At 51.9% G+C, this 21,848-nt stretch overlaps 1 protein-coding gene and 1 long non-coding RNA gene across 3 annotated transcripts in view; one reads left to right on the top strand and one right to left on the bottom strand.

Annotated features, from left to right (window-relative positions):
- The window catches only part of HLF (HLF transcription factor, PAR bZIP family member), a 49,245-nt gene that overhangs the window by 21,608 nt on the left and 5,789 nt on the right, over window positions 1-21,848 (bottom strand). The gene's annotated exons all lie outside the window — the stretch shown is intronic.
- On the top strand, window positions 17,557-20,865 carry LOC118671754. Its single transcript, XR_004972842.1, has 3 exons — window positions 17,557-17,785; window positions 18,944-19,018; window positions 20,307-20,865. It is a non-coding gene; the product is annotated as an uncharacterized LOC118671754 (long non-coding RNA).

A 21,848-nucleotide genomic window follows, 5' to 3' on the forward strand; every position in this document is an offset into this window, starting at 1 on the left:
GGCGTAGCCGAGGCTTCATCATGAAGCACTGTCCCCTCACTGTCCCCTCCTCCCAAGGCTGTCACATCCCACCCTTGTGAGGGACCAGGGCCACTGTGGAGCTTTAATTTATTTATTTTAAAAAATTAATTAATTAGTCGTCACCTGAGGATATTTTTTCCATTGATTTTGTAGAGTGAATGGAAAGGGGAGAGAGAAAAAAACAAACACATTGACTCACATTGATTGGTTGTCTCCCACTCATGCTCTAACTGAGGCTGGGGATCAAACCTGCAACCGAGGTACATGCCGTTGGCCGGGAATTAAACCCGAGACCCTTGGGTCCACAGGCCGACGCTCTAACCACTGAGAAAACAGGCCAGGGACACTGTGGATCTTTTAAACAACACAGACGCTCAGCAGCTCTTCCGCGTTCATCAGAGGCACTGGACATGGGGCCTGGCCCTGTATTTTGTTTCTTGTCGGGTTTTTGTTTAATAAAAGGGGACAGAGCCTTCTCACACACACACTCGTGGTGGGCGTTTGAAATAGCACCGTTCTTTTGGAGCCTGCACCCTTTGATCCGGCATCTAGGAATTCCACATCTAAGGATTTAAACTTTAGATATGCCATGCGAATCTACAAAGAATGGCATCCAAGGCTGAAAACAAGCTAAAGGTGCTTGTTAAATAGATTATGGCACATCCAGACAATAGGATTTCATGAAGCTGTACTCATAGGAAAACATGTCCAAAAGATATTATATAAAAAAGGCAAGTTGCATGACATTATGTAGAATGTATATTCATACATTACCACATTCCTATGTACATTCTATACATACGGTCATTGTAACATAAATAAAGTCAGAACTGTATATTTCACTAAATATATATATGCTTACATACACAAAGAAAATGTCTGGAAGAGTATCCAAGAAACCATTAATAGTTAAGTCTGTGAGTGGGATATTGGCACTCAAGCAGTACTGTGCACTCAGTTCTGACTTTATTTTAAAACTAGTGGCCCAGTGCATGAAATTCGTGCACATTAAAAGGGAATTAGAGGAAATATTTTAATATTGCTATTTGCCCTTTCTCTATAATAGAAGTGTCAGAGATGAAAGAAGATTAGTAAAATGTATATGAAAATCTCCCTCCTGTCCGAGTCTGGGGCGTGCCACAGGGCCCAGAGTCAAGTCCCCGCCCACCCGCGTGTGCCTCGAAATCGTGCGAGACCCAGACCCAGCCAGCCCCATCCCCGTCAAGCCCACAGGGGAGTGGGACGCAGCCTCAGGTCCCCCGTCAGACCCCGCGGGCGGGGGGCATGGCCTCAGGTCCCCCAGTCCCCGTGCAAGGACGCGAGGGCGTGATGACCATTTGCATATTAGCTCTTAGATCAGTGATGGCGAACCTTTTGAGCTCGGCGTGTCAGCATTTTGAAAAACCCTAACTTAACTCTGGTGCCGTGTCACATATAGACATTTTTTGATATCTGCAACCATAGTAAAACAAAGATTTATATTTTTGATATTTATTTTATATATTTAAATGCCATTTGACAAAGAAAAATCAACCAAAAGAATGAGTTCGCGTGTCATAGGTTCGCCATCACTGTCTTAGATGATCACATACTACATTCACAATGAAATATTTTTGGGTAATTTTTTTCTCAAAAAGGAAAAGATCCACTGATGATTCTCACGTGAGGCCCTGGTTGAGGTCTGGAGGAAGTCGCTAGCCCTGTGGATGTCAGTAGCTCATACACTCAGGCTTGTAAGGAAATGCACCGCCCACACAGGAGGGGAGTTTTCACGTGTCATACCTCTAACTTGCCAGAAGGTGGCGGGCCAGAGGAAATCACCCAGCGCTTCAGCCCAAACTTGTCAAAACCAATTTTTCATTAGCCCAAGTCCTTTCGCTACTCTATGTTATTTATACCCAAAGCATGCTTTGTTGAAGTCAGAAGGGAAGTTTTCACACATTTAAGCCATATACTTTTTTTTCCTTTTCACAGAAACCCAGGGTCATCCAATCTATGAAAATACAGCACTGGGTAGATGTTTTCCTGAGTGGAGTTGGCGATGCTGGCTGGGACCTCCCCCGCCTCCTCCTCGCACCGTTTTCCCTGTGGTCTTTGCTCTGGTTTAGGCATCTCCTTATTTTACTCCAGAGTCAATTCCACAAAGGCGGGCGGCAATCAGCCATGTGGGGTGTCTGTGCTTCCCAACCTGCCCACGCCTGGGGCCCAGGACAAGCCGTGTGAGGCCTAGGGCAGCCCGGGGCAGTGCCATGAGTGTTCCTGCCCTCCCACTAACACTGCTTTTCTTGAAGTGGGTGTGTTGCCACAGCAACTGTCAAGTCCCATCAATTATCTGCCTCTAACCTCCCAATATCTTCTTTAAATATATTACCACATCTCAGACACGCGACGCAGCCGCCCTGGGCGTGTGGAGCCCAGGCCCGCCCAGGCAGCAAAGATTCCTTCATCTGGGTAGGAGGAAGCTAGTCACTTGGTAGATTAACCACCACACATACTCTTTCTATTCTCTTTCCCCCTCTTTTTATTCTAATCCCATGTCCCTCAACACTACAAATAATCTGAATTATTTCCTGAGCATAGTTAATGGCAAAGAACTCTCTTTTTTTTTTTTATTGCTTAAAGTATTACAAAGCAAAGAACTCTTCATATCAGTCAAGAAAGACCTCAGTGAGTCACTTCAATGTATGCTTCCTATCAATACAATTTTTGCTCATTCTTCAAGACACAGCTCATCATCGCCTCTGACCTTCCCGCTACATCTCATTCAGAGCAGATCATTCTGGCCTTCCTGGTTCCACCTGGTACATACTCAATGTACTCTTTTTAAAAATATATTTTTATTGATTTCAGAAAGGAAGGGAGAAGGAGAGAGAGATAGAAATATCAATGATGAGAGAGAATCATTGATGGGCTGCCTCCTGCACTCTCCACAATGGGGACTGAACCCGTAACTCGGGCATGTGCCCTGACTGGGAATCAAACCGTGACCTCCTGGTTCATAGGTTGACGCACAACCACTGAACCACACCTGCCAGGCCCCATATACTCTTATTTATCTATCTCTTTGCAATTGGTAAGCTTCTCGTTTTTAAGGGCTGGCCTCTTCCTTCTATCTGAATTCCCAACATTTAGTTCAGTGTCTGGTAAACAGTTGGCCCTCAGTCAATGTCTGCTGACCAAATGGATAAATGCACTCCCAAACCAACGTCTGTTTGTTTGTGGTTCTCCGTTACTTTTTATTGTTGTTAAATAGCTAGGGCAATGACGCGATGACCATGTCTGAGTCCGGGCCCTGAGATTTTCCTACCATCCTCTTTTTTGTTCTTGTTTTTCAGATCCAAGAGGTGTGTCAAAAGGGAGGCTTCGCCATCTGGGGCAGGGCAGTGCAGCCCGCGAGGGGAGGCATCACACTCCCCGAGTCCTCAGCGGGCAGCCGGCATTTGGCCCTCACCTGGGAGAAGAGGCGCGTCCTCACACAGACCTATGTCTGCCTTCCAGACCGCTGATGCCTCTCCCACAGCGTGCTGTGCCTCGGACGCAGGAAGGGGAAGGGAACTCGTGTTCACCCAGTGCCGCCGCATGCCCTGGGCTGACGCTTCACACACCCGCTCCCAAGACCACCTTCTCCCCAGGCTTCAAATCTGTGAGGAGCTCGCACTAAGCATGTCTCTGAAAAGCACAGGGAGGTGAACCCTGAGTGAGCTCCTCCGACTCCCTCCATTCATCCAACGGATGGCCAAATGCAGAGCTGATGGCCGGCCTGTCCATAAAATCATGCATGCTTTAAAAAAAATTCCTGTTTTTATTGATTTTGAGAGCATGAGGAAGGGAGAGAGAGAGAGAAACATTGATGTGAGAGTATAACATTGATCAGCTGTCTCCTCCCCCGTCCCCCCCCCCCCCCCCCGCCCGCCCCGGGGATGGAGCCTGCAAACCAGGATGTGCCCTGACTGGGATTCAAACCGGCAACCTTTCGGGGCACAGGACAATGCCCAACCAGCTGAGCCACACTGGCCAGGGCTGGTGGAGGCTTTTTCTTCAGAGAAAACTTGGTGCGCATGGTGGAGTGCCCGGTTCTTAGGGTTTCACGTTGGGAGAGAAAGCACATTTTGTTCTTGAAAACCAAGAACAAAAAAGAGGATGGTAGGAAAATCTCAGGTCCCAGACCACCATGCAGGACAGCCTTCCTACCGGTGCCCCCGTCAGCTGCAGCCCTTGGGGCAGCTGGTGTCCCAGCACTCGGCTGAGGCCTTCGGGCGCTCCAGGCCCTTCCTTTGACTTCAGGCCCTTCCTTTGAGGTCGGCTTTGTGCCTCTGTGTGTGTTTCTTTGGCCCTGAGGAAAGGCCACCCTGGTGCGGCTTCTCCCAGGGCTAAGGAATACTCCTCCCACATTTCAAGGGAAACACCCCCGGAACCTGTGCAAAGAGCTGCCTGCCCGCCCCCGACGAAGTGCAACCAAAGGGGACTCAGCATTCTACTGAGGGAGGCGGCCTTGCCTTCTAACTGCATGCACAACAGGGGCGTTGATTCCTACAGGGAGTGATGAAGACCTCGGAAAACAGACTTGGAATATCACCGTTCAGCCTTATGAGTTAGTGAATACATTTCTCTTTTTTATTTTATTTATTTCTAAAATATATGTTTTTATTGATTTCCGAGAGGAAGGGAGAGGGAGAGAGAGAGAAACACCAACGATGAGAGAGAACCACTGATCGGCTGCCTCCTGCACGCCCCCCCGTTGGGAATCAAGCCCGCAACCTGGGCATGTGCCATGACTGGGAATCCAACCATGACCTCCTGGTTCAGAGGCTGGCGCTCGACCACTGGGCCACACTGGCCGGGCCATTTCTCTTTTTTAAAAGTTGCTCAGAACCTTAATTGGCCTATAATGTTTAAATTCATAAATAGATAAATGTCTATATGGATATATATGGTGAATATGCCAAATTGCTAACCTGGGTGGTAGGAAGAAGGGCACGTGCTATGCATTTTTATTTTTTAGATTTTAAATCTTTCTCAAAATGATTTTCGAACGCCTCAGTGGTCTGAATAATTTTCTGCCTTCTTCTGCCTGAGGCCTCGGTGCCTGGCCGGTAGGAGGGATGGGTTCCCCTGTAGACAGCTACATTGAGACGCAGGAAATGAAGAGCAGCAGCGCATGGGAAGGGGCAGACCCTCCGGTGGGCACACAGCGTGGAGGGGCTTCGGGTGAACTCTGCCAGGGGATTGAGGACACAAATCCCTGGATCAGCCCGTCCCAGCGCCTGGCCTGCTGCTGCCCGCGCAGCAAGCCCGAGGGCAGGCCCACCAGCAGCGTAGCCTCGGCGGGGGGTTATGCGCAGGGCGTGGGCCTTGGGAGCCCTGCCCTCCTCCCAGGGTAGGGCCGTGCCCGTTGCAGTAGCCCCACCTCTGGCTGGCACGGGCAGGAGTGCCATTGCCTAAGCCTGCACTCCAAAAAGCCACATGGAGACGCAACTCCCGCCTCTGCCAGCCAAACCAAAGGAAGCCGGCGTTTCTTATGGGCATCCCCTCCACTCCCCCCACCCCCGCCCACCACACACACACACACCGCGGACGTTCCCACTTAAGGTGTGAGATGAGTTTTAAGAACTTTTACAGGTGATCCTGGAACATGCTACCAATTTCCAGTTCCATCCCTGTCACCAAGGCTGGAAAAAAGGGTGGGGGGAGTTGTGTCAAGATCCATCTGTATTTGTTTGTGTGTGTGTTTTTAAAATATTTTCATTGATTTCAGAGCGAGGGAGAGAAACATCAATGAGAGAGAATCATTTAACAGCTGCCTCCTGCACGCCCCCTACTGGGGATCGAGCCCGAAACACCGGCTGGGCTAGATGCACCTGTGTTTGTACGCACCTAATCCTTTGTCTGAAAACACCCTTCCTCCTTGACTATTAACAACCGATCAGAAAACAGGGAAATGTTCATGTGGGAGAGCAGCTCACTGAAGCCTCAGAGGAGCCCTGACCCGTCCCACTTCAGCAGGGGCCTGTCTGCACTTCGCCTCCTGAGACCACCCAGCCCCAAAGCTCGTCCCGCCATCATGACCCTTGGCAAAGATGCACCGCGTTGACGACATCAGGTGGCACAGGAACTCTTTCAAAATCAATACTGCCCGGCCGCCGGCGTGTTTGAGCATCGGCCTGTGAACGAGGGGATCACAGGTCCATTCCTGGTCAGAGCACATGCCCAGGTGGCATGCGGGCTCGATCCCCAGTGTGGGGCATGCAGGAGGCAGCTGATCAATGATTCTCTCTCATCATTGATGTTTCTATCTCTCTCTCTTTCCCTCTCCTTTCCTCTCTCTGAAATCAATGAAAATACATTTTTAAAAATCAATACTAATGAAAGTAAGGTCCTTGTCATTTCACTCACCCGACACGCCCTTTGCGACAGCATGGATGGACCTGTGGAGTGCTTTGCTCAGTGACGTAAGCCAGTGAGAGAAAGACAAGAACCATACGATTTCACTCACAGGTGGGATCTAATGAACAGAATCAACCAACTAACAAAATAGAAACAGACTCACAGGTTCAGAGAACAGACTGACAGCTGTCAGAGGGAAGGGGGCTACTCACAGACTCAGACAACAGCATGCTGATTACCAGAGGGAAGAGGGGTAGGGGGAGGTAGGAGAGGGTAAAGGGGGCGCAAATCGTGATGGAAGGAGACATGCCTAGGGGTGGAAAACACACAATAAATATACAGATGTGGTACTATAGAATTGCACACCTGAAATCTATATAATTTTTAAAAAATATATCTTTATTGATTTCAGAGAGGAAGGGAGAAGGGAGAGAGAGATGGAAACACCAATGATGAGAGAGAATCATTGATTGGCTGCCTCCTGCACGCCCCCTACTAGGGATTGAGCCCCCAACCTGGGCATGCGCCCTTAACTGGAATCGAACCTGAGACCCTTCGGTCCGCAGGCCGACGCTCTACCTACTGAGCCAAACCAGCTAGGGCTTATATAATTTTACTAACCAATGTCACCCAAATAAATGCAATAACAAATGCTAAGTAAGTACCCACCGTAGCGTAGCGCATGTGCGTAGTGCTGGATAGAAGCCTCCTCAGTCCCTGCCTCTGAGAAACCTCCCAGGGAGGTGCGGAGAGCCAGCGGGCAGCTACCGAGACGAGAGCACCCAGAGGGGCAGTTCCCCGACCTTCACCAGTTTTATGCAAAATGACAAGATCCTGCAGCGTGAAAGTACTCACACTGGCAGGAGGATTGGCCCAACTCAGGTCCAACCATGGAACATACTGATTTTCAAAGTGGGCCAGACACAGTGAATGCTGCACGCTAACGGTCTGCACACTAACTGACGCCGTACAAAGACATCAGTTAGTTATAAAATGAAATTGCACCCCCTGGACTCTTCCCCAACGGAGCGCAGGGGCACAGGCCTCGAGGTGTTGTCTCGTCAGGTGGCAAATGGCCACCAGCCAGGGCTGACATATTAACCGTGGCTAAGACACCAAGAGGTTAATGCACCATGGAGACCGGATGCCCGAGGCTGACAACAGACCATCTCAATCATCTCTCAGAGCTCCTGTCCCTCAAGAAAGAAAACCTGCCCAGCCGGTGTGGCTCAGTGGTAGAGCATCGACCTAGGAACCAGGAGGTCACGATTCGATTGCTGGTCAGGCCACATGCCCAGGTTGAGGGCTCGACCACTGGGGGTCATGCAGGAGGCAGCAGATCAATGATTCTCTCATCATTGATGTTTCTATCTCTCTCTCTCCCTCTTCCTTTCTCTCTGAAATCAATGAAAATATATTTTTAAAAAGAAAAGAAAATGTGCCCCCCCAAAAGTACCAATCTGGCGGATAAGGGTAAGGGGAACAGAGTTTCAAACAAAGTTCTGAACTTCAACCCTGTCTCTGTCCTTTCTGGAGACCGCTCTGACCCAGCAGGATGACTTTCACCCCTCCATAACTTTAGCTAACCGCCCCAGGGATGACTAATGAGATTGCAACAGCGTTAGGCTGGGAAGTAGCACTCTTCCCCCCTCCTTCTGCCCCCCCCCCCCCCCCCACGGAGCCTGTGTATCTCCCGGCCATGTGACAACTTGGCATTATTTTTTTAAAGCTAATTACCAGCAGGCTTTTGAGGCAGGTGGGATGGGTTTCTGTCACCTCCCTAAGCAGAGCAGGCAACAGCATCACCAGGTGACAGACAGGAATCTGCATCCCAGCCCCCGAGGGACTGGGCAGCCTGGCCACGGTGGGGGCCTCCGGGGCGGCCTGTCCCGAGAAACAGCAGCCTGGCATATGCACTTTGCTGGAAAAACTCCTCTAAATCCTGACTCGTCGCTGCTTGGCTGGGGGGTACTGACAGCAAATGCAACGATCCAAGGCAGTAAACACTAGAATCAGAGTAAGGCTTGGCACTCCGGCAGTCCTATGGAATCTGTGGGCTGGTGTGATGGGGGAGGAAGAGTTTGTCAATGGTTCTTACAAGAGGGGTCTATTTCGTTGAGAAAAGACAAGTCAGTATTGTTCCCATCAATCTTTGTTTTCTAACTATCCTGACCTTTCCTAAGCAGGGTTTAAAATGCTAAAATCAACTTTATTTCAACCCTGAGCCCAGCTTCAGGCAGCCACCTGCAAAGGGCCGAGTATGAGGAAAAACCGGGGGAAGTAAACCACGCCACCTCCTCTTTCTGAAACGAGATACTTGTTTTCCTGAAGGTGAACCGATCAGCTGGGGCCCTGAGAAAAGGGAGATGGAGAAGGGAGCAGGGCTGGAGAGGGGAGGCCACTACCAAATGGCCAGAGAAATAAAAACAGGCCGGCGAGGGAAAGCTGAATGGGAGAGTCGCGTGTTTGTTTGCACAGAGCCTGCCATTGCAGGAGGCTCGCCCGTGTTCCTTCCTCCCAGGCCTGGCCTCGGACCAGCATCTGAAAAGTCTTAGATCTTTGGAAAGAGAGGTTTGGGCCACAGCGTTGTTTTATCTGGGAGGGTAACTCGTTTACTCAAGAGCTCCAGGACTTTGGTTTTGATGTTATTACCTTGGCCTGGGTTTCTCTGTCCTGAGCGGGCGGTCCTGGGTGTGTTTACTCATTTCGCACGGGAAACGGGAGAGGCTGGGAGGGAGGGAGGGAGGGAGGGAGGCCGGGGCTCTGCAGAGGAGGCTGCCCCAGGAGCCGGAGCTGGATCACCTTCTGACTGGGCACCTTGCAGGCGACGATGGGAAAAGGTCGGGTGGCTTGCAGAGGTCCCATCTCTCGACACTCGGGAGAGGGAAACAACACTTCTCCGACTTACTCCCCAAATAGACGCCGCCGTGGATGTTCTGCCAGGAGCGATGCGAAAGCGTGTTCCAAAGTGAAATGTAAGCTTGGCCCGGCGCCCGGCGCGCGGCTGTGTTTTGCACAGAGAGCTGCAGGCTGGCGTAGCCGGGGAGCACATTGCTCGCCACGTGACTGCGAGAGCCAGGCAGCCCAGGCAGATCCTCTGTGCTAATAAAATAGACTGTACGCACCGGCAGCCCTGGGAGAACGTGAGCCAGCCAGAAGGGCCCGAGGAAACCCCTGGCCCTGGCCGGGAAGGGACGCAGAGGCCTCACGCTCGGCTGTGTCCAGGCCAGGCGTCCCCGGCCTGCCAGATGCAAAGGCAGAACAGGGGGGGAGAGGAAAAGACATGTCCCTGGCTCGGGCGAACGCCGCTTCAGACATAAAAATAACCCGTGGAGCATGATCCCACGCGAGTGCGCGTTCCTTCTCGCAGCCCGTGGACCGAAGTCCTTCGTGCGCACTTTCTCGGGATTGGCAGCAAACCCGGGACCCAGGGAACCTTCCGCACAACCCTGAGATCACTCCCAATGTGCAGCAGTCTGAGCGAGCCCCAGGTTCAACTGCGTGCATTCTGGTCTGGTGGGAGGTGCGGCAAATTCGCCTATTTCTACTCCCTCATCCCACGGGGGCCTGGCAAATGCAGTCAACTTTCTGTGAACCCATGCAGCCACGGGGAGGGCTCAGAGCAGCCCCAGTAATCACGTGGGACGGCCTTGGCCGCCAGGAGCTTGCTTTGTAGGCAACGCCTGCTTCGTTGCCACTGGGCCGTGGCCTCCTCTGCCCTCAGGAGGGACCCGCTGCTCAGCGTCTCCAGCCTGTCAATCCGCAGTTGGGGGTGTGGTGCGGGGGGTCCACAGGCTGAGGAGAAAGGAGAGCTGCTGCCCTGCTCCTGGGGCTTCCTTTCAACATATTAATCACTAACTTTCACATTCCCTATGTCCTCCAGCCAACACCATCTTCCCAACTTGGGAAGTGTGTTGGGCCCAAAAGGTGCCCGGGGCAGAGCACCAGGACCTGGTGGGGCTTCGGAACCTCTTAAGGACTATGCTGGGGATTGCAGGACTTCATGGGCCAACGGGCTCCTCTGGTTGAAGGAAGAGGAAAGTTCTAGAAGACACTGCACCTCCGCTCCCTGACCAGGGGCAGGCAATCAGCCCAAACCAGCTAATTACGGAGCAGGGGCACCTCCCAGGCCCAGGCGAGCCCTCCCCAGGGTTAATCTGCAAACCGGTTAACCGGCCTTGGGATAATGGAAAGTTAATCCGATGCAGAGCTCAGGTGCAGCCAGGGGAAACGGGAGGAAACCGCAGAAGCAGAGGAAGTCAGGTCCACTCCCTGTGAGAGCCTGTCCACAGATCCTGTGTAACCTCGAGCCCACTGCCCCGCTCTGCACCACGCCCACCCAGACCCACTCCTTGTCACGGCCACCTGGATGCCAGGGAGCACATAGTAAGTGCTCAGTAAAATGCCACTGTTGTTTTCCCACTGGTGCAGTTCATGGATTTAAGCCGCGGCGGCGCCCGGGGCATCTGGCTGGCTGTGGGCAGCACGTTGGGGGAGCTGTGAGAAGCACCAGGCCCCTCCTCCTCAAGCGCTCTTGACAGGAAGGAGCATCTGAAGACTACACACATCACCGGGAGAGATCCGCATGAGCACTTTCCAAAGGTGAAGAGAAGCTGCCTTCGGAACATCGGGCCGTCAGCCTGGGTCCCTAAGGGCCATCTCCAGCCCTGAGCAGACTGGTACACACCCCAGGGCCTCTCGAAGAAGGTAGCGACACTTCTGTCTTAAACAGCAAGGCTCACAGGGCATTGAGTGGGGGTGGGGGGGAAGAGGACAGCCACCTACTCCTTCCAAGGGCAGGGTTTCCAGGGAATCCGCAGCCGTGACCGCTGGCCATGGCCACCAGGCTCTGTGGTTTGTGGCTGGAGCAGCGAGCCCCCAGCCTGTGTGCTGCCGGTCCCATGGGGATGCGACGGGCACTGCTGGAATTACAGCCTCCGCCAACCTCGCACTTCCTGTCCTGTGACCAGGGAGCGGAATCAATAGGCCGCCCTTCTTCCACTCTCTCTGTCAAGGTAACGAGGATAAGCCTCCCTCAGAGAGCAAAACAGCACGTGCCCGGGGCTGGAAAAACACGTCTCCAGGACACAGGAAGGAGCACTGGCCCGTGTCCCTGACCTTGTGCCCAGGGAAGGGCAAGTCCTGGAGGATCCTCGCAGCCTGCTCTGTCAGGGCAGCCCGCACCCGGCACGGAGGTGGTCCCTCTGTGCCCAGACCCAGCCTCCGTCGGACAAGATGACAATCTGAGCACCAAGAGTCCATTGACGAGCCGTGGGGGAGCGAGGCTGGTCCTACAGACCTGCCAGCAGCCACCCAGAGGCGCAGCCCAGGTGCACAGCTGGCCACGCCCTTCCAGAAAAGCTGTCATCAGAAGACTGAGCGGGGGGGTCTTGGGGGTCTTCCTTTTCTTGTTTAAAATTATTTTGTCCGGCTCACAAACCACTGCTACAGTATCCAAGCCTTGGGGCGATGATTCCCCCGGATAACTTGGTTTCAGGGCTCCCTGGAAGGCTGGACACCAGCCAGAAGCCAGTGGCTCCCATTCAGAACGAAGACCATTTTAAAAGAAATAACTACATTTAATGCTGTTGCATTTCTCCCCCAAAAGGTGTCAGATGTCTTTTGCTTTGCAGCTTAAGTTTTTTCAATACATTCTTATTGATTTCAGAGAAAGGTCGGGAGAGGGAGAGAGAGATAGAAACATCAATGATGAGAGAGAATCACTGATCGGATGCCTCCTGCATGCCCCCTACTGGGGATCGAGCCTGCAACCCGGGCATGTGCCCTGACAAGGAATGGAACTGTGACCTCTTGGCTCCTGGGTCAATGCTCAACCGCTGAGCCACACCGGCCGGGCCCCAGATTATACTTTGATTGGACTTTTATTTGGCCAATTTTTGAATAGGCTATCTTATTTGACATTATGACACACTGGTAAATGAGAAGGACACAGACTGTTCCCACCTTACAGATGAAGAAGTAAAACCTGGACAGGCGGATGACTTGCTTAGGGTTATGCTTCTAATGAGCAGCATCGCTGGGACTGTAATGTCCCAGTGGATCCGGGGAGCACCATGGACCTCGCGAGGACTCAGCCCAGCGACTCAGAAAGCTGGAAGTGCGACTCCAAAAACTGAACTACAAGTATATCTTAGAAAAAGCGTATTTAAACACCAGATTTTCACTCGGAATTAAAGCTGGCTGGGTGACAGCTCTGCCCAGGCCCAGACCCAGGTTGGCTCACTGGTTAGCCAACCCAATGTCATTTAACCCCCAGGACGTCCTGTGCAACAGGCTGCCGTGTTCCAGGGGAGAAAACGAGGGGTTCAGAGTGTACGTGACTTGTCCGGGTATCCTGGCTTCTCAGGAGACCTCCGACTCCAAACCCAACCTAGTTCAGTGCCCGAGGGCCTGACAGTGACGTGCTGGAGCTATTAGGACTGCTTTTCTCTGAATATCCTCGTGAAAGCTTGCTATTTCTGCCTTGAGAATGATTTCATCCCGATCTCCATGGTTTTTGGCCACTGAGATATGCCCACATGTATTTTAAGCTGCCTGTAATCAGAAGGGAGAGCTGGGGAAGGAAAGAGAACACACACTTTGGCAATGCAGCCACCACTCAGCCTCTTGGGAGCGGACTCAATTCCCGAACCAGCATCGTTTCTAATATGAGTTGATGTCCTGCAGCCTCTTACAGCCAATGCTTAGCACCATCCCCGCTTTCACATCCCATGGGTACTGCTATGATGTCATATGCATTTCGCTGATTTAAAGTTAGGAGCACGGTGTGTGTGCACTCTCTTATAAAACTCAGAGACATTTGATTGGATGTAAAAATACACTGAGGGAGCTTTAGCTAGGTTCAAACCTCCCTCTTGAGAGGAGAAAATTTTGCCTAGTTTGACGCTGTCCTTAACGCTGGGCTGGTGTACCTTCAAAAGCTCTAACCTGCCTCACCCATATGGACATCACATAACAGACTGTATCAAGACCATTGCCAAGAACTCCTCATCTCTCATCTGGTTGGGAAACGGTCATGTCAGGTTCAAACCAAGTCTTAACTAAACAACTTTCAGTTATCCCCTCTGTGTAAAAACTATCTTCACACTTGTCTTCCAGAGAGGAAGGGAGAGGGAGAGAGAGATAGAAACATCATTGATGAAAGAGAATCATGGATCAACTGCCTCCTGCATGCTCCATTGGGGATGGAGCCCACAACCCGGGCACGTGCCCTGACTGAGAATCCAACGATGTCCTCCTGGTTCACAGGTGCAACCACTGAGCCACACCAGCCTGGGCCAAATAATTTACTTTTGTTTCCTCAGTTTCCTCCTGGTTCCATTCCACTCTGACGGAAGGCTCCACTTTCCCACCTGGAGACCGCCCTGCCACGTTTCCTTCTTGCAGGGAGAGTCAAGAAGAAAGTGAGAGAATGACATGAGGGTATTGACCACCATCCTGTTTTGTTTTTTTTTTCTCTAGTAAAAGCCTCCTTCATCGATTCAAGGCCACGGCATAATGACTCCACTCTAAGGCGACTTAAGTCTCCTGTTCCAGGGCTCAGGGCAGGTGGAGTTTAGCTGTTGTGGCGCTCCTTAGCACTCTGCCCGTCTTGGGTACGGCGAGCTCCGCTCCCGGTAATCTGCTTACTGCCCAGCCAGATGATCTGGTTCATCTGGTTTACAGCATGGGCTCCCATTGGTCAGGGCCTGGTGGCATCCTTCCCCAAGCAAGCTTTTGCTTTTCCCATTCCATCCAATTCAAGAGGCATTTATTGCGCATGAATGAACAGCCTTGCTTAACTCTTTCCATTCAGGGCAGCAGCACTTACAGAGCAGTGCAGAGATTTCCCTTGTTGGCCCCCCTGTCCACACCTGGGTTTCTCAGCAAAGACATCCAGGCACATTGCTACCCAGAGCTAATTAGGAAAGAAAGCGCTGCTCTTTCCCACTCAAGGAGATTCTGCCAAAGCATTTATTTCTGCTGATCCATTTATGCAACCCCACTTCCTGAGAGAACATTTTGTCACAGATGATTTAGTGTGGAGGCTCCCTCGAGCATCTCTCTGTAGCATGCACTCATTGCTTTCAGGAATCTCGGGTCTCCCCGGCAAGATTGGAGAGGGAAGTGGGTTTAATTAGCCATGAGCCGTCTCTGATGATAAGGCCCCAGATTCCAAAGCATCTTCCAAAAATCATTCATGGAAAAAAAAACAAACAAACACACAAAACAAAACCCTAGATGAAACTTCCAAAAGCAAAACTTCTGGGGAACCGTGGGCCTGCTCAGGACGGAACCCGAGGCCGGGTGCCCGGGATGAGTTGGATGGGGAGGGAGCGAGTTGAGACAATAACAGTATTTGGTCAAGTCAGAGAAGGAGGGAGACATTTCAGGAACCTTCCCATGAAGTCATGGAGTGTGTATCCACCAGAAGCCAACTGGACAGAAACAAGGACTGTGTGGTTTTCCCCCAACAGACACTCAACTCTGCCAACACTCCTGTCACTGTCTGCTCTGCATAGCTGGAGGTGAGATTGCACATGTCCACTGTTACCTGTTATCTGAGCGAACTGGTCTGGGTCATGACAACTCCCCGGCTCTCTGTACGCCTGGCTGGCTGGCAAAGCCCACTTCAGAGGTACTTGAGCACGTCATGTCATGCCTGGGCCGCTCGGCAGCCCCCCCCCCAATCCCCCAAGAACCCGTGTCCTCCCTCAATGCTCCTTTCCCCAACAGAGAACACTCACACCCCCAGAGCCACCGTATCTCCGAGCGACATGCAATTAGTTCCCGTTCCAGGGAAGAAGGAAGCCACACATACAAGGTCGGGACTCAAGAATGCAAAACTGCAATAATGATTCCTTTGTCTCTCAGGAGTAAAATTAATGAGCTGGCCGGAAACGTAGCTAAGTATTTTTAGCTTGATATTCCTGCGGCAGGTTAGTCCTCATAACCAAGGACTATCTGTATCACTGAGGCAGTAACGCCTGCTTTCTCGCTCTCTTTCTCTCATGTGGACACGTACACACATCAAAGACACACACACACTCACAGAAATCTGTTCCTTATACTTGTTTGCAAACTTCGTGAGCTTTATAAAATAGAAGCATTTGAAAGTGATGAACGTGAATGGGTTGGGGTTTATGAAAATCTATTTCTCTACTCCTGTGAGACCAGGCCTGCTTTCAGGCTTTTAAATTCGGAACCATTCAAATCCCTCACATGGTTTTCTTGCCAAAGAGTGTTTCCCCCAATCACCCAAATTATGGGCTTTATAAGTGAAACCTAAACCCTGTGTTTTTGCATTACTTTGTCTAGATCATTAGAACACTGTGTTTTGGAAAGCTGTTTGATGTTCAGGGCAGAGTATTTATTTTCAAAACAATAATAATAAGGAAGTCCCGGCTTGCCAGAGGAAACTATTGTGAAGTGTCTAAAAATGTTTCCAATCCAACCTTGAACCCAAGGGGAAATGTCCACAGGCCACTTCCCTACTCAAAACCCTTCCAGGGCTCCCTGTGGCCTGCTGGACCGGGCTCAGGCGCTGGAGCCTGGCGCCCCCGAAGCTGCCAGCCTGGCTGGCACCCACCTCTCCGGACTCATCTCCCTGCCTCCTCCAGATGAATTTTCTGCACCAGCCAAATTGGATCTACACCTTGTTCCCTAAACACCCTGTGGGCACTCCTGCTTCCACAACTCTGGGGCACCGTGGCCCACTCACCCTTCTGGCTCCTCCACCTCTCAGGCCAGGCCCAGCTGAAGGTCCATGCCTTCCAAGGAGCCTCGCCCAGGGCACTCTTGCCTTGGGCAGTGGCTGCTTCCTGTGAGGTCTGGCAGATCTCATTGTCTGCACGGTTCCCTTATTTATTTTGAAAGTTTTCGCTCACTTTCTTTCACTCTCCTCTTTTCAACAAATCCTGGAGGCCAACCTGTACTCACTGTATAGCACCGAGAACATGCTAGTTTGCCCTGTCATTCCTCCTTTTACCTAAACGTTCTATCTTCCCTACTCCATGGTCAACTCCTTGAGACCAGCAGCTAAATCGTGCCCTTGTCTGTCTTCCCCAGGGTGCAGCCCAAAGCCAACGCCACTTCTGGGGACTGTCCACGTGGCTCCTTGCTCCTACCACTTCCCCTGTAGCTTCCTAACCTTCGTGTCATTTACTAGAGAAAAGTTAAGGGAACTGACCTGTGGCAGAGGCTGGCCTCCTGTGTGCCAGCGCCACGCTGGACCCTTCATGCATGTCAGCTCGAGAAAGCTCACACAAACCCGACAAAGATGTTACCCTGCAGACAAGAAAGCGCATGTTCCGAAAGAGCAAGGACTTGCCCGTTACAGGACCCTTTGGGGGCAGGAGCATTGTTATTCTGGATGCCTATGTCGGGTCTTGCTGGCCAGCAGGAGGAGGAACTGCATGAGACCTTTCTCCCCGCCTTCCCCTCCCAGCACCATCCCATGCCTTTCCAGTTATTTATCCCCAAGGCCATTCTACAGCCTTCAGGTACAATGACTGATGCCTATGATTAAAAATGCAACAGCAACGTTGATTGATTGACTGATTGGCAAATGTGCCATGGGGAAATCTAATCAAGAACTTACTTGAACTGCATTTTGTTTGTTTGATTTTTTAATCTCATGAGCGAGGAGGAATGAATGAAGATTCCAGTTAGCAACCCGAGGTGACCTAAACCTCAGAGGCTAAGAGGGGCAGACACGACGTAGGGAGAGAAGCAGAGGAGAAGCGTAAATGGCTTGAGCAAAGGCCTTAATCCAGTGGTTCTCAACCGTCTGGCCCTTTAAATATAGTTCCTCATGTTGTGACCCAACCATAAAATTATTTTCGTTGCTACTTCATGACTGTAATGTTGCTACTGTTATGAATCATAATGTTAATATCTGATATGCAGGATGGTCTTAGGCGACCCCTGTGAAAGGGTCGTTTGATGGCCAAAGGGGTCGCGACCTACAGGTTGAGAACCGCTGCAATCGGCTAGGAAGGGAAAAGCACAGAGACTCTTGTGCTAGGGCCTCCCGTGAGAAATGGGATCAGGTGGTATGAGGATGCCTCCCGAGGCGGCTGTGACTGGGCACTTCCTGTGTGTGTGTGCCCGGGGCCACACCCAGTGCTCTACGCGCCTTGGCTCACGGGACCTTCCACGCTCCCGCGAGGCAGGCCAATGATGGTTCCAAAGTTCCAGATGGGAAATCAGAAGCTCCGAGTGTTTAAATGACCTGCCGCAGACCCAGGCAAGCATGGCGGAGTGGGGCGCACAGCCAGCCTGCTTCTTGCCGCATCCTATGCTCTAACAGGTCGCTATATTATTGCCCGGATGCGAACAGTGTCTCAAACGCAGGACATTCTGATGGACCTTGTGAAAGGTGAGCCAGCAGGCACCTCTATCTTAAGGAACTTTGTTTATTCCAAAACAATGGCTTAGTGGTTTCAGGTCGACATTTGCTGGGACGATTCCAGATATTATGCCAGGTAGTAAATGAAAAATATTCTCACCCATTCCCATCACAGAGTCAAATACAGACCCTGTCCCCCCGTCCCTCTCTCACATATTCTTTTCCAATGTTTTATTTGTCTTAAAAAATCTTATTACTTCCCCTACCACCTCCCCTCTTCCCTCTCTTCTCACTGCTGAGACATAAAAAATGACTCCTGGGTAAAAGTGATTAGTGCTGGCTGGCAGCGAGGTTTCGGGGGAAAAAAACCTAATAAATCACCGCTGTCTTTTCCTCCTCTGCCTTCTACCTTAGGGTGGCATCAAGGCCTCTATTCTCCCCACCTCCTCAGCCCTTCCCTTTCCTCCACCTCGTTCTGTCTGCACGCTGCTGTTTTTCGAGTCTGGTAGGCACAGTGCTGAACGGGGAAGGCTCTGCCAAGACCCTTGGCAGGAGCCGGCCTACAGGAATCCTGCCCACCACAGCGGCGCGGCGAAGACAGGGCCTCCGGGCAGACGGGCAGGAGAGAGGGCCAAGTTTGGGGTCTGGCTAGGATGCTGGAGAGAGCAGGTTTCCCTGGCATCCGAACTGCCCTCCGGAGCTCAGCTTTCCCATGCCAGGGCCAGCGTTACAATTTCTGGCTGGCTTGCTGAGGTTCGCCTGGGGAGAGAAGCCGGCGTGGGGGAGGGGGAGGAAGCCCAGCCAGCAGGCCACCCGGAGTTGGGCGAGCTCCACAGGGCATGGCCACGTGCCTGCAGCACACGGGCAGGCAGGCAGGCCGGCGGCCAGGGTTGCCAGGGCTCTCACGAGAGCTGGGGGCAGGGGAGGAGGGCGGCTGGGCACCGAGCGCGTGGCTGGTTCCACCCTGGCAGATCGGGAGGCGCTCACCCAGAAGTGAGGATGCTGGGTTAGCATCAGGGGAGGGACTTGTTCCAGCCCAGAATGAAGGAGAAAAGTCAAGCAGGCTGCACAGAATATTGGGCATGCTGGGGAAAAAAATGCATGTCCTATTTTTGCAGAGGGAAGGGGACTGGACTCAAATCCCAGATGAAGGGCAGGGGTTGGGAACACAGTCATTCTCTTCCCTAGGCCATGCCCCTAGCACCACCAGGACAGCTCCCAGCGCGGAGTATCCGTGTGCCACACACCGTGCCATCGTCTGTGGTGAGTTACCTTACTGAGCCCTGCTGAACCCCAGGGGAGGGGCTAGGTACAGTCTTCATTCTATTGATGAGTCAACCGAGGCTTAAAGAGGTCGAGAAATCGACACAAACGTACAGACAAGGCCAGTGTGGGTCCAGGATGTGAGCCCAAGTCCCTGGGTCCAGAGCCTACGCTTTTTTTTTCTTTTTAATATAGTTTTACTGATTTCAGGGAGGAGGGGAGAGGGAGAGAAACATCCATGATGAGAGAGAATCATGGATCGGCTGCCTCCTGCACGCCCCCTACTGGGGATCGAGCCCACAACCCAGGCATGTGCCCTGACCAGGAATCGAACTGTGACCTCCTGGTTCATAGGTTGATGCTCAACCATTGAGCCACCCCAGCCGGGCGCCTACGCTCTTAACAACCGAGTTGCCTTGCTGTCCATGCCCATCTGAAATCCCTCTTGCCAGAGGCCGGGAACCACTGTCCTAGGAGCCACAGCACGACAAAGCCAGGAGAACAGGGCAAGCCCATCCTCCACGGTGCTTGGTGGCGAAGACACACTCTTAGAGGAGACAGAGGGAAGTCTGCCTGCCGCCAGGACGAAGCTGACACCCTCCCCTGGGTGACATCCTGGGTCCTGAGGCTCTTCCCCAAGGCATAGCACACAGCCACCTTCCGGCCCCAGGCCGCCTGCAGACACCACTATGCTGGTGGGAAAATTTATGAGCCGCTGCACATACGGGGAGAAGCTTCATCTCCAGAGTTTGGGAAAAGCAAGAGAACGCTGTGCCTAGGCAGGACCTCCCCTCATCCCAGAGCCACCAGCACACGACCTCCTGCCGTCATTACTCAGGCCCACGGCCAGCATTTTCCTTCCAGGCCAAGACCTTCTCCCAAGGCAAGGCCAGCAAAACCACGCCCATTCCGTCTCACATGGGCTTGCTGGGTGCTCCCTGATGCTCCCCTCCCCCCTATACCACCGCCCCCCCCCCCCCCCCCCCACCACCACATGGAAGGGTTTTCTCATCACCCGTAGCCGGCCTTCATCGTGACCCGTTCTCTGTGCTCAGACCTGGAAAGGGAGGATCCTCAACCCTCAGCTGGGTATGGGTCTACCAGGGCAGGACACCCCCAAGCTATTCAAAGAAAAACCACCAGAGGAAACGATTTCAACTCTGGCTTTACAGCATGCGATTTAAAAATAACTCAGCCTTTGTCTGCTGTGGACGACTTTCCCTAAAGGGACTGCTGTCCTTACAGCAGCCGCTCCATCCTCCGGGCAAACAGATTCTTATTTTTCCAGGACCTGGCGCTTCCAAGTACCACCCCTGATGGCACCTGGAACACAATCACCCATGTGGTCTGGGCGACTCCTGCCTCTGCTGCCTGGGACACCCAGGAGGCTGCACCCAGGTGACCGAGCAGCCCGAGCAGGTGCTAGAGCATCCAGCAACCCCCGCTCCTCTTCTTTCATTAGGATGTCAGCCCAGGAAGCTGTGAACCCAAGTTCACACGGCACCCCAGAGCCACAGGAGGGTGCAGGGTCCCTGGGTCATTTCTTCAAGGCAAAGTGTATTTCTCCAGACACTTGATTCATTTCTTGATCAGAGAGCTAGACAGAGGAATAAGGACAGGTGTGCCAAATAGGAAAGGGGGTGGGGGCCAGTCACAGTCGATAGTATGAGAATTCACAGGAACGCTCACCTTGTCATTCCAAGACATGCTTTGGGCAGACCTAGAAATGCCCCATGTGCTACCGCCTGGCCTCGTTTCCTTTCTGCCACACAGAGAGCCCTAATGACACGTGCTCCCCAGCATAACGCGGAAGATGCAACAGCAGAAAACGAATGTTTAATAAAATGGCTCTGAAAATGTTTCCTGGTTCACCGATGCCATGCTTTATAAACTAAAAGTGTACACCTGTGCTCTATTAACATTACATTTCTTCTTGAAACCTAATGTCTCCTGACATTCTCGAGAGTTTGGCCACAGAGCATTACAGGAGGTCAAAAGCATCCACGTGTGTGACAGGGCCCGAATTCAGGCCCCAGGTTGCTGTCCACATGGAAAGTCTACATCAGTTCTCAACAGGGGTGATTTTGCCTCCAGGGGACACCTGGCAGCGACTGGATTCATTTTCACTTGTCACAGCTGAAGTGTGTGTGTGTGTGTGTGTGTGTGTGTGTGTGTGTGAATAAGTGTGTGTGAGTGTTTGAGTATGTGTGAATGAGTGAGTGTGTGTGGAGAAGTATCTAAGTGTGTGTGTGAGAGTGTATGTGCGAGTGTGAGAGTATGTGTGAGAATAAGTGAGTGTGTATGGATGGATGAGTGTGTGTGGATAAGTGTATGAGTGTGTGTGAGTTTGTGAATGTGTGTGTGAGTATGTGTGTTTGTGAGTGTGAGAGGGTGTGAGTGTGTGTGCGTGTGTGAGTGTGTGAGAGCGTGTGAGTGAATGTGTGTGTGTGAGTGTGTGTGTGTGAGTGTGTGTGTGTGCTGTTAAATTTCCTACAATGCACAGGACAGTTCCCCACAACGAAGACTTACCTACAACAGCAGCATGGCCAAGGTGGAGAAGTCCTGCTCTAGACTGAGATTACACAATTCCCAGAATGCTCCAGGCTACCTCTGTGCCCTTCCCTTCTGAGGATTTATTTTCCTCAAGATTCACCTGGCATTTCCGCCCTGATCACCACTGCGATGACACAGGACAATGGAGAACGCTCTCCTTTGTCAGTTTGCTCATGAGGAGCCCTGCATCAGGCCCACCCCCTGAGAGCTCTAGTTTGTATCATGATCTTTGGAAGGATCAACAGCAGAGGGCATTTCATCTGCATTTGGTATCTGA

This window comes from Myotis myotis, unplaced genomic scaffold (assembly GCF_014108235.1).
Source record: "Myotis myotis isolate mMyoMyo1 unplaced genomic scaffold, mMyoMyo1.p scaffold_m19_p_17, whole genome shotgun sequence".
In the NCBI taxonomy this organism is placed as follows: Eukaryota; Metazoa; Chordata; class Mammalia; order Chiroptera; family Vespertilionidae; genus Myotis; species Myotis myotis.